Raw genomic sequence first — 12,885 nt, forward strand, 5'->3', positions numbered from 1 at the left:
CAGATGGTGCAGTTTAAACAAAGGCACGAAGTGTGTTGAATATAAGCAGTTGAGGGTGGTTGGTGCAGAGGGTGGAGGTGTGGCTACAGACAGGATTGAAAACGTAGCTGGGGGACCATCCTTGAAGGCCAGTGTCCTTGATTCTACACCAGAGCACAACTCAAGAAACAATGGGTAAACACTCTTGAGTTTTATGAATCATAAATATGTATGTTTCTACCTGGTTTAAAAATGACTTCTCCATAATAAATACATCATTTTGCACAGCAGTTAAGAACACAGGTATTTTCAACAGGCAGCTCAATTCCATACTATAACTTCACCAGGGGTGTGCCCTATTGAACCTGGGTACATTGGTTAATCTGCCTGAGGCTCAGCTGTCACTTCTGAATAATGGTGTTAATAGTGATCATCATCCTTGTATAATGAGGATCATTGGCTATAAAGGTGCTTGTAAATTCTTGGCAAAATATCAGAGTCAAAAGTAAAAGCTCCAGAAATGGTGCTTTCTGAAACTGTTGTTGTCACCATTGTTCAGAAATGAAAGGTTATTCATATGCCCCTATGAGGTTTGACCACTTACACCCCTTTGTCGTGCTCCGACATTCTGAATACTGCTTCTTATCTGTTCTAAAAGGTGCTTAAGACAAAGCCAGTAAGAGACATGACCATTCCTTGATTGATGTGGACTAAATGGAAGGCCACAGTTACGCCTCTCAGTGCCTTTCTCAGCTCAAACAGAGCTAAGCTCACACAGTTCAAAGCCAGCCTGACTTTACATGGTGACCACCTAGATACGACCATGGAGCAGGGAAGAAAGAATGTTCCTGGCGACTCCTCTTCTGGAGACTTCCTGGGAAATCAGTCCTCCTGGCCACTATCAAGGCTTGGGGGTAACTTGGATTGAAAACTGTGGCGATACATTAGTAGGCAACTTTCCTCCATGAAAATATTATTTTCCTTTCCTTTATTGAATTACTGGCTTTATTATTTTGAGATTTATTTGAGAGAAGAAATTTCTGCCTTCCTTAAATTAAAACCTGTGGTTAGGCAGTGGTTCTTTTCTACGTATGCTGTTTGGTAGGGTTTTGAAAAAAGGAGGGGATGAAGGAAAAGAAAATGATGAGGATAAAACCACCATGGCTTATTTCTTCTTAAATATTTTCTAGTTTTCTGGACAGTAAACTTTGGCATTTGTTTTGCACTATTTCCCCAAAATCTAACCAGAGAAGCTACTTCTCTTATCAATTAAATAATAAAACATGATGACCTAGTTTATGATATGGAATATCAATTGGATTGTCCTAGCTGCTTTTTATTGATGACGGGTTGAGCATTTCCCTTAAATAACAGATTTCTATTGGGTAATACTGATTATTCTAGATAATGTTGTTTTAAATAAAAGAATTACAGCAATCACTTCTCTTTCTCTCCCCTGCCTGTCTCCTCCATTTTCCTCTCTCACTGTCTCTTCTTCTTTCCTTCTGTCCTCTTTATTGAATTCTTTTGCTTATCTACCATTCATTAATTTAGTCTACATTACTAGCACTTAAAGAAGTTGGGGAACAGAACAGGGAATACTTGGAAAGAATCATAATGCAGAAAGATACAGCAGCCCCTCATCAATCATAAAGGTCAGATTTCTCAAAACACTCAAGGGAAAAAAATTAAGCACTTAAAAGCATAAATCAGATGGGTGTTTTGAACTAACATGCAGGCCTTTTAAACTGCATATTTTTATTACTTACAATAACCCAAATAGAATGTCCTCTGCTTTTCCTGTTTTCAAACTTCAAGTTCATGACTACCTCTAACTGGGTTCATTGAGTTTCCAGAGACACAGACTGGTCTGAATGTTGGTGAGGAGAGTGAGAAAAAAAAAATTTTAATAACTGGCTAGCTTGGTTTTGCTTATTAGGCAAATACATTTACATACGTCTCTGCCTAATTCTTAGGGTATAGCATGACATTGATGACAGGTGGGGAATTTTCCTGTTCATCGCTCAAGCTCCTACCTCAAATACCTACCTTGCCAGGCTGTCTGTGAGGATTAAATAAACTATGCCTGTGAAAGTAAATCATGCAGTGTTTAGCAAATACTCATTTGCATCTGTGTCTCCCTGCCTCTTTCCTTCCCTTTCTCTTTCTTTCTGTATCCTTCCTCTTTATCTTCCACAGTAGATACAGTAGATACCTAAGGAGTGTTCCTACCTGCGAATCAGACACACCAAGACTTTCACTGCAGTCCAATTTTCACACGTTGCCACAGTGACCTTCAAGTGCATTAATCTGTCGGTTTCCTTTCCTGCCATCTCAGCTGGAGGGATTCTCTGTGTCCACACGGATGTAAGCAGAGGGTGATTGAAGCCCTGAGTCAGGGTGCCTTGGGAAAGATGAGTGGAAACCAAAGCATGTGTTTTATATATCAGGAGAGCACACAAGGGCAGACTATCTGTCAACTGTTTCCAGTGATGAGTAGGGAGGCCTTGCTGTTAGCACCCCACCAGTCACTGTTCACGCCTCCTCAGAGGTGACTTATTACCCCTCTGCCCTGTAGCAAATTTATCTTAATAGCTAAAATGATACCAGTTTGGGAACATCCTCTCAAAAGCAGTTACCCATAGGGTTACAAAACAGGGCTTGAGCAGACGATATACATATTCATGTAATCAAAATTGACCAAAAGTGCATTATTTATTTTGTAAGCAGATGAAAAAAGGCAACTGCACCCCAGGAAAAATGTTTTGGAGGTATCTATAAGAGGGCGGTAGCTGAAACCGTGCCACAGGGTGAGATCACTCAGGAAGAGAGTGGAAAGCAATATTTAAGGAGCAGACAGAGAAAAATGAGATTGAAAAAGCTTAGCCAGAGTAATGGGAATATACCCAGACTAAAGTGGTATCCCTGAAAAATCAAGGCTAAAAAGGTCAAATGGCAGAGGGCTAGCAGGCTAAGAGTATAGATTGACATGCAGGTTGAGAAAGATGGAAAAGCCTTTCAATGGTATCCCATTTCTCTTAGGATAGGTTCCTACATTTCTCACAATACCCAAATGCCCTTCAACCTCATCTAACATTGTTCTCACTCTCCCACTTCCAAGTCTCTGTTCCAATACCACTGGCTTTCTTTTAGTTTCCCCAATGGGCCATGTTCCTCCTATCACACAGCCTTTGTACAGGCTATTCCTGTGCCTGGAATACTCTTCCCTTTAGATGCACTTTAATTCATTTTTCCAGACTCTTATGAAGCATCGTTTCCTCAATAAAGTTTTCCCTGGCCAACCCAGGTCAAGTCAAATTCTTTAGTTTTATAGAATCATGCTTCTACCCCAGCACTATTCTCAATTTATAATTATGCATACATACGTGTTTTTTGGTAAACATGTCTCAGCCACTGGATGGTAAACTTCATTAGAGTGAGACTTGAGAAATTCTTAGCATAGCAGGGTTTTAACTAAACAGCAATGGTTACCAACTGGAATAAAGTTTGATGTAGAAAGATACTTCCTGTACTTTCTTCCCATTAGTACATGCCTAAACAATCCCATCATAATTGCCCTGGTGTTTCTCCATGATTTGGCAGGCAAGACATACTATGGCCCATCTCAGAGCTACAAGCTTGCTGGTTAGGTTGGTATAGGATAAGCCATAAGGTAGATTTTACAGTCACTAGTTCTTAGACTTTGGAAGGGCCACAGACCCTTTTAAGAATCTGATGAAAGCTGAATTCTTTTATGAATTGAATTGTTTCCCCTCAAAAGAAATGTTGGATTTCAAACCCCAGTGCCTATCAATGTGACCTTACTTGGAAATGGAATCTTCTCAGATGATCAAGTTAAATGTGGTCATTTTGGGTGAGATCTAATCCAAAATAACTGATATCTTTATATAAGGGGGAAATTTGGACACAAAGACTAAATTTGAATGCAAGGAGACAGCTATCTATAAGCCATGGATGCCTGACGCTATCAGAAGCTAGGAGAGAAGCCTGGAATAGTTGCTTCCTCATGGCCCTCAGAAGGAACCAGCCCTGCTCATGCCTTGATTTCAGACTTACAGCCCCCAGAACTGTGTGGCAATATATTTCTGCTGTTTAAGCCACTCAGTTGGTGATACTTTGTTAAAGCAGCCCCAGGAAGCTAACAGAGGTACATTCTCTAGAAATAAGATTCCTTGAAAGCATACCCAACTTTGTGTGTAATTTCCAGGTGTTTACAGATCCACTGATGACCAGGTTAATCATTTTATAGTATCAGAGATGCTATAAAATTCCTAAGCCAAAATCCACTAAGATAAAGGCAAAGGAAAGAAGAAAATAGGCATCAGCAACTATTTGTCACATGTTTGGCCCTTACCTAGGCACCTGGCATATATTACTTCACTAAATTCTCATAACCACTCTGTGAAATAAATGAAAATAGAGACCCGGAGAGATCGAACATCATGCAGTAGTGCACACATTTAGAGAGTGACAGTGTTGGGAGTAGGGCCTGAGTTTTCTTTTACCCCGAAACGAGTGCTTTTTCCATTCTTGCCCTTCCTCTGAGCATGAGTGACCTGTGAGAGCCAAAGCACATGATATGTGGCTTCCTGGGCTGTGAGGTTACAGTTAGACCAGGGTTATGTATGTGTCAGTGGCTTCAAGAGAAATTGGAGAAGAGTTTCTTTTTACAGTTAAGAAGGAAAAAAAGACCCTTCCTTTTGACTGCTCTGCATTATTTTTTGGCACTATTATAACTTCTTTGGAACTCTCTAAGGATTTTGGTATATAAGAATTTTTGTTCTTGCCAGGAAAGTATGGAGACAACAAAGTCTTAAGTCAAATTTATAAGTCAAATTGATGATGCCAATTATCAGCAAGAACTTTAGGATTTTCAGAGTCAGAGGTGGGACAGTGAGGGAAATGAGACAGCAAAGCAAAAGGAATTTGAGTTTTCATTCATCCAAATATGCTTATTGATTACTCATTTGGAGGCAGGCTCCATGCTTTGTGGACAAAGCCTGGCCACATAGAGCCTGTGTCTAGTGGGGAGACCAACAGTTCCATCAGTCAATACAATAAAGTAAAATTATGATAAGCGAAGAACAATGTACTATATAGCAGATTATATGAGTAACTACCCATTTCTTGTTGGGGAGAACACTGGATCTAAGTTTATCCTGAAGTCTGAATAATGGTTTCCTGGACAGGGCGATAGGAAAGAGGTGGTTCCAGGCAGAGAAAACACATGCAGAAGTCCTGAGGTGACAGAACATAATACACTTGACGACATGAGCATAATTCACCATAGACTAATGCAGAATGAGAATGGAGAAAAAATAATAGTAATTATAGCAGAGAGATACACAGGGGCTGGATTCTGCAGGGTCTTGCCTGCAGCTGTAGCGGAGACTGAGTTTTCTTCAGAGAGCAGGGGGATGCCGTTAAAGACTTGCACTGTCCTGGAGAGAGGGCTACTGGTTGTGGGAATCAGGCAAGTCATTGAATCCTAATTATTAGGATCCTTGATTATACATGGATGAAAAATTGGGTTCAAAAACATCTATAGATTGGACCAGAATTTCACAGGGGTCCTTTGATTCGAAGCCTGTGGCTTCCCAGTATTCCGTTGCAGTTCAGCAGCATGGCTTTAAGCCCACAGCTCAGCCTAGTGGTTAGAGCCTGACCAGCGTGAATCCCAGCTGTATCACTTCCTGGCTGACACTGGACATGCTACTTAATCTCTCTGTGCTTCAGATTTCTCAACTACAAAATGAATAATAAAATAAGGACTGTTATAAATTAAATGAATTAATACCTGTCAAATACTTAGGATAGTGCCTTGTGATTTGTAAGTGCTATAATCAAGTTAGCCATTATTATTACTTTAACTGGAAAGGGCACCAAAGCCCCAACTTCATCAGGGGAAAGTAGGATATTGCCCAACGGCTGGGATAAAAGTAAATATATATATATAACCACATAAGTACATACAAAAGAAGGAGACAAAGAACATTCAATACCCAACCTCAACAGCTTTTTCCAAGAAAACTTCCCTAAAAAAAAAAAGAGAAAAAAAAGAAAAAGAAAAGAAAACCTCGAGGCTGATACATGAGAAATGTTGGCTTTTAAAAATTTTCCCAAGCAGAGCTAATTCCTTTATTTGCATCTCTCACACTCTGCTTCTCTTTCCCCACAAATTCAATAAGAACCAGAATGAACTGAATAATACCATCCTGTTCCCATGATTGTCATTATTATTGGCATCCAGGAATAAAGCCCATCCAGGGACTCTTAGAGGAGCTTTACCATCATGAAAATCTTCAACCTCAAAGTTTATCCTCAGCTGCAACTGGGATAATGGAAAGATAGGGATTTAGTGACATTCCTTAACTGGGCCATGTACCAAACTTAAATTGTAGCTGTGGCTACAGCCTCACAACTTTCTATGGATTCTCTCTTATCAGGGTATGTTTGATTTATGAATTCAGTTCAGAAGCAAATCTCTACTGATCCTTTACTTGTGCAAATAACTATGGGAAATTTTAAAAAATGTTTAAGAGGGGAATTTGCCCTTTAGGAAAGAAAGCCTAACTGGAAAAGCAAGGGCTGGTCTCACATCAAAAAGGGCAAGTGACTGTCAGAGTGTGGCTAGGCTATTGGAATGGCACCAAAATCTCTGTCACACACTGGCTGACATGTACTTGAAATCATTCAATCGTAGTTTCATGTTTTTAATTCAAATTTTTGGCCTTCTGAAAAACCAAGTGACTACTTGTTCCGCTCACCTTAGAAATACTTTCCTCTGAGCCAGTGGTTCTCCACCAGCATTGGCATCACCTGGGAGCTGATTAGAAAGGTGACTTATCAGGCCTTTCCCCAGGTCTACTGAATCTGAAACTCTGGGAGCAGGGGACCAACAAACTCTTTTATCAGCTCTCTCAGGTGATTTCAAGTCATGCTGCAGTTTGAGATCCACCTTTCTAGGAATTTTACTCTAATCCACCATTCAAAATTGGACTAAAGGCTTGTGAAGGACCACAGTGTAGTTTTGCCCAAACATGTGCATTCTGAAGGAGTGAGAATCCAATCTATGGACCTCTGATGGTGTTTGGCTCTGTGTCCCCACCAAAATCTCATCTCAAATTGTAATCCCCATGTGGAGGGACCCAGCGGGAGGTAACTGGATTATGGGAGTTGTTTCCTCCAGGCTGTTCTCATGGTAGTGAGTGAGTTCTCATGAGAGCTGATAGTTTTCTAAGAGGAACTTCCCCTTTTGCTCACCCACACTCTCTCCTGCCATCTTGTGAAGAAGGTGCCTTCTTCCCCTTCTGCCATGAGTGTGTTTCCTGAGGCCTTCCTAGCCATACGTCAATTAAACCTCTTTTCTTTATAAATTACCTAGTCTCTGGTAGTATCTTTATAGCAGTGTGAGAACAGACTAATACAACCCCAAAGTTTCAATATCCCATCAGGTTAAATTAATATCCTTGGATAGAAGATTAAAAATGGATGGATAAAAGATTGCTCCAACTCTAAAAGATAAAGTAAGGAAGGGCCAGTTTATGAAGTGACGCTTCATAAAAGTAATGTGAAGGTGATTCCAAGAAATGGCCAAATGATTCATTAAAACTTACATGTTCTACAGCGCACATCTGGACTGTAAGAATTTAGCTGGAATTATGTTTAAAGTTGCTGATACCTAAATGCCCATTTCAATAACTGGGTGGTGGGAGTGGGCAGATGATGGCATAAGAAATTTCATAAGGCTTTCAATTTGTGTCATCAAAATGCTTTCCAGAAATGTGTCAAAGAATAGGCCTGCCACATAAGGGTGATATAATGGACTGTGGGGATTTGGCAGATGGGAAGGCTGGGAGTGGGGGGAAGGATAAAAGACTGTATATTGGGTATGGTGTACACTGCTTGGGCGATAGGTGCACTAAAATCTCTGTAATCACCGCTAAGGAACTGATCCATGTAACCAAAAACCACCTATACCTGCAAAACAATTGCAATTTCTTTAAAAAAAAAAAAAAAGTAAATAATAGGTTCGCCATGGCATATGAGAGTACATATCATCAACCTTTTTATATCTTTGGGCATCATAAATTTTTAAATATTTATAAATCCTAGAAGTGAAAATGGCATTATTTAGTATTTAACTTGCATTTTTTTTTATTACTACTGAAGTTGGACATTTAAAAATGCATATTAGCTTTTTGTCTTCTTTTATAAATGTCTCTTTGTATCTTTTATCTATTTTTAATAAGCTATATTTGAATTTCTTAGTAAAATGTCATGTTATATAGAAAATATGACTTTTCTCCAGCTGTAAGTTTTATTTCACTTTAGTATTATTATTATATTTGAGACAGAGCCTCACTCTGTCACCCAGACTGGAGTGCAGTGGTGCGATCTCGGCTTACTGAAGCCTCGCCTCCCAGGTTCAAGTGATTCTCCTGCCTTACCCGCCTGAGTATCTGGGATTCCAGCCATTCTCCACCATACCCAGCTAATTTTTGTATTTTTAGTAGAGACGGGGTTTCACCTTGTTGGCCAGCCTGGTCTCAAATTCCTGATCTCAAGTGATCCACCCACCTCGGCCTCACAAGGTATTGGGATTACAGGTATGAACCACTGTGCCTGGCCGTAAGTTGTGTTATTATTATTATTTATTTTTTGAGACGGAGTCTTGCTCTGTCTCCCAGGCTGGAGTACAGTGGCATGATCTCCATTCAATGCAACCTCTGCCTCCAGGGTTCAAGTGATTCTCCTGCCTCAGCCTCCTGAGTAGCTGGGATTACTACTAAAAATACAAAAATACCACCATGCCTGGCTAATTTTTGTATTTTTAGTAGAGATGGAGTTTCACCATGTTGGTCAGGTTGGCCTCAAACTCCTGACCTCAAGTGATCCACCCACCTTGGCCTCCCAAAGTACTGGGATTACAGGTATGAGCCACCATGCTTGGTCCATAAGTTGTATTTTAATCTCTTTTATTTTTATATGTACATATACATATATACAGCTTTATATTGTCAGTTTTTTTTTTTCTGTGTGATTTCATTCAAAGCTTTTTATTTTCTTTACATTTTTTCAATCCAAGATTAGGATATGTTTGCCTATTTCTTAGTTTAGCAGCCTTAAAAAATTATTGAGTGGTTTTATATTGTTTTTACATCTAGCTCTTTAATATCTTACAGCTTATTTCAGTACATGGTATGAGTAAGTTTCCAGCTGGACTTGGTTTCCAAATAAATATATAATTTTCTCAATACGTTTTGTTAAGAAAATCCATGCTTTACATGGCCTTAGAATGCTTTGCTATGAAATGTTAAATTCATGTTTCTTTTTCAAGGCCATTGTGCTCAGTGGTTTATCTGTGAAATCTCAAGCCCATGTAGCTTTTTATGAACACTTTGTTTTGTGCCTAGCAACTCACAGGGAGCATCCACAACTGTGTTTCCTTTTATTTTTCTAGTCTCAAATGTTTCTTTTTCTAGTGAACTTGGAAATTATTTTATTAAATTGCAAAGTAAATCTTTTTGGGATTGGAATTAGATATTTTAACCCTATGTTAAGTTAAAAATCATATTTTTCATATATATCAAACATATATACATATATAAATTATATAAAATATTTAAATAGATTTAAAAATGGTTAAAAATCATTATTGCTGTGTATTTATAAAGTGTACATTTTTTTAAAATAGAGGTTTCACAATCTTGTAAGGATTATTCCTGACAGTTTGTTTTCCTAATGCTGGTATAAGTATACGTTTTGTTTTGGTTTTATTTCTAATTATTTCTGCTATTAGAAAGCTGTTGATTTTTAAAATATTTATCTTTGAGTTTTTTTCTATTTAAGCAGATGCTCAAGTAAGTAACAAGATGCTAGTCTTCCCAGAGGACAGACAGACATATTCAGTTTCATGAGTAGAGTGGGCTAGAGATGGCGGATCCACTGTTTGAAAACTGCATGCCCAGTGAGACTTCCTTCGCAGTCCGTGGAAGGACGAGATACATGCAGGAGGTAGTGGTAGAGCCAAGTCTCCTTTAGTTCCTCTCAGTAAAAGCAGGGGGTGGCTGGTGGCTCTCTAAACTTTGTCCTTGGCTTTAAGCCATGAAAAAAGGAAACACTCTGCTTGATATCCTACTACATAGCATCACAGACAGACACAAACATGCTTATATACACCTTTTTCATAATTAAAAGAATTTTTTTTGATAGTTCTAATAGAATGGGCACACACATTAGTCCACTAGACACTAGATTGAGAGGTTTCCTCCTGTCGCTGTTACCTCGTTCTCTGGAGATTATGTAAATTTAATCATGGCCAAAATTCATCTGGATTTCCTCAACTCTTCCTTCCTCCCTCACTTTCCATAGCTAATCCCTCAACAAGTCCACTTACTGCTTCCAAACATACCCTGACCCTGGTGCCTTTTCCCCACTCCCCTGCAGCCTCCCCTGTGCGAGCCACATGGTCTCTCTCCAAAGCGGCTGCACTCCTGCTCACCGGCCCTCTCGCCTTCTCTCTCACACCCCTACCATCCATTTCCACACAGCAGACAGGAGGATCTTATAAAATATAAACCAGATTTTGTGACTCATCACTGAAAATCTTTCAACGACTTCCCATGGGCCTTAGAATGAAGTTTAGACTCATGGCTGCGGCCACCCCGGCATGTGAGGTCTGCCCCCACCCCCTTGTCTTTTTTGCCTCATCTGGATCCACTCTCCTTGAAAGTCTCAGCCACCAAGCTTGGCCTGTACAGTTCCTCAAACAAGATGAACTCTTTACAGCCCCAGCGTTTGCCTTAACTGTTCCCTCTACCTAGAACGTGACCTACTGGATCTTCTCCTGGCCAGCTTCTTCCTGACATTGGAACCTCAAGTTAAAGGGCACCTTCTCAGAGGCCTTCCTCAACCATCCCCATCATAAGGAGCTATTTATTCACTCTCTTCCCTCACCCTCTTTCCCTTCTCTGGGTACTTATTATCACTCTCTGGCTTTTTAAATTCTCTGTGTGTCATCTCTCTTCTTCTGAGCAGAATGCAGGCTCCCTGAGGGCAAGACGTTGTCCTTGACTCTATCCTCAGTGCGTAGAAGAGAGTCTTGCATGTAGGAGGGCCTCAGTAATGCTCAATGGATGAATGGATTTTTGGTCATTTCGAGCAAGCGATACTTCTTCAGCCTGAAAACTGCAATCCTCAGATCTTTTTCTCTCTTTTGGGGATTTAATTAACTGTTCACCATTGGCCCCATTGCCTGTCCTATTTCACTCTTTGTTGCTGCTAGAATTTATACTATCTGACATTGATTCAGGAAAAGAGGTGCTGTTGAACAGGAGTGAGATGAAAATTGAGGATAAAGGGGTGGCTTCAGCAGTCCCCAGTATAACTCTCTCAGTAAAAGAGATGACTGCTGGCTTTCTGATTGATGGGCCAGACTTTTGGCAGAAGTGGTAACAATGGGCAGAAACATTTCCCTACCTTACTCCTGCTTGCCATGGCACCTTTCAAAGCCTGGAAATGGAATGGTCATGACCTTGCTGAGCTGTGACCCTTGGTGGCCATTTAGTGATAATTCTTGCGTAGGTTGGTAAGCTGCTGATGGATACTTCTTGTTTTCAGTGTCAAAAAGTAACATTGTAGATTGTGACTTTATACCCTTGTTTGTGCTTAAATGGAAGTGTGACCATGAAGTTTGAGGAAAGTTAAGGTATCACCACAGCATAAAAGCCCACAGGTATTGCTGGCAATCCAACAAAGGTGATATTGAAAGTTTTATTTTCAGCTCATATCATTCAAACTCAGCATTAGAAAAATGTGTTTTAATGTATTCCCCAGTCTTTTCCTCACTCAGTCAACATGAATTCTGTAAGTAATGCACAAATAGCATGCACCCAGTAAATAAAATCATAGTTGAAAATTGTTATCAATTATTGTCCCAAGTCAAGGGCATTTGATATGGAGTTCTGTCTTCTAATCTATGAGATGGGCATAATAATAATAATATCTAATTCAACAGAATTACAATAATAATTAGTATCTAAATAATAATAGTATCTAATTCTGTTGAGGTTGAATAAAATCATCAGTATAAAACACTGGAGAGAATCTGACACAAAACAAGTGCTCATTGATGTAAATTAAGTTTGAGACTATTTTTATTTTCTCTATCTTTAAAATGTCATATGCAAAATGTCAGGTCTCATAAGAGAAATATTTATTAAGGATAAGTTGCTGGGGTTTTTTTTAAACTACATGTATATTATACTTGACATTGCTTGAGGATGGCTAGAGGTGGGTGCATGTTTCTGCACATGAATCTGAGCAATGAGTATCAGACAGAGATACCTTAGCGAATGGTTCAGCTGATGGGTCCAGCAGAGCCCATTAAAGGCCACTACCTTGGTAGGCCTCCAGGACCCCACTCCAATCTATAGCAGATTCATATAGTCATACAGGTTTGACTTTGTTGGTCCATGGAGGATTGGTCAGGATCTTAGGAAAAGAAGCCAGAGGTAGAAGACATCTAATATTTTGAGTGCTTATTGCTTGCAAAGCTGTGTGCTATTCATGCTCTAAATACCATTTCACTTAACCCTAACAATTCCCACACACCACTTTTTTTGTTTACTCATTTGTTTGTGAGAAGTGGAGGAAACAGGCTCATAGACTGTTCAAATGACCTGTCCAAGGTAACACAGTGTTAATAAGGGACTGAATCAGCATTTGAACTCAGGTAAGTATGTTTTCAAATCCTCATCCTTTCCACTATACTTCACAGCCTCCCTGAAAGACTGACATGCACTAAGGAATTTAACTCAGGAGGCTGGGAAATAAACCAGAAAGACAATGCATTATTTCTCAATGATGTTTTGAACATTTCCA

Source organism: Sapajus apella, unplaced genomic scaffold (genome assembly GCF_009761245.1).
Source record: "Sapajus apella isolate SASKATOON/1434 unplaced genomic scaffold, GSC_monkey_1.0 scaffold19, whole genome shotgun sequence".
NCBI classification, from domain to species: Eukaryota; Metazoa; Chordata; class Mammalia; order Primates; family Cebidae; genus Sapajus; species Sapajus apella.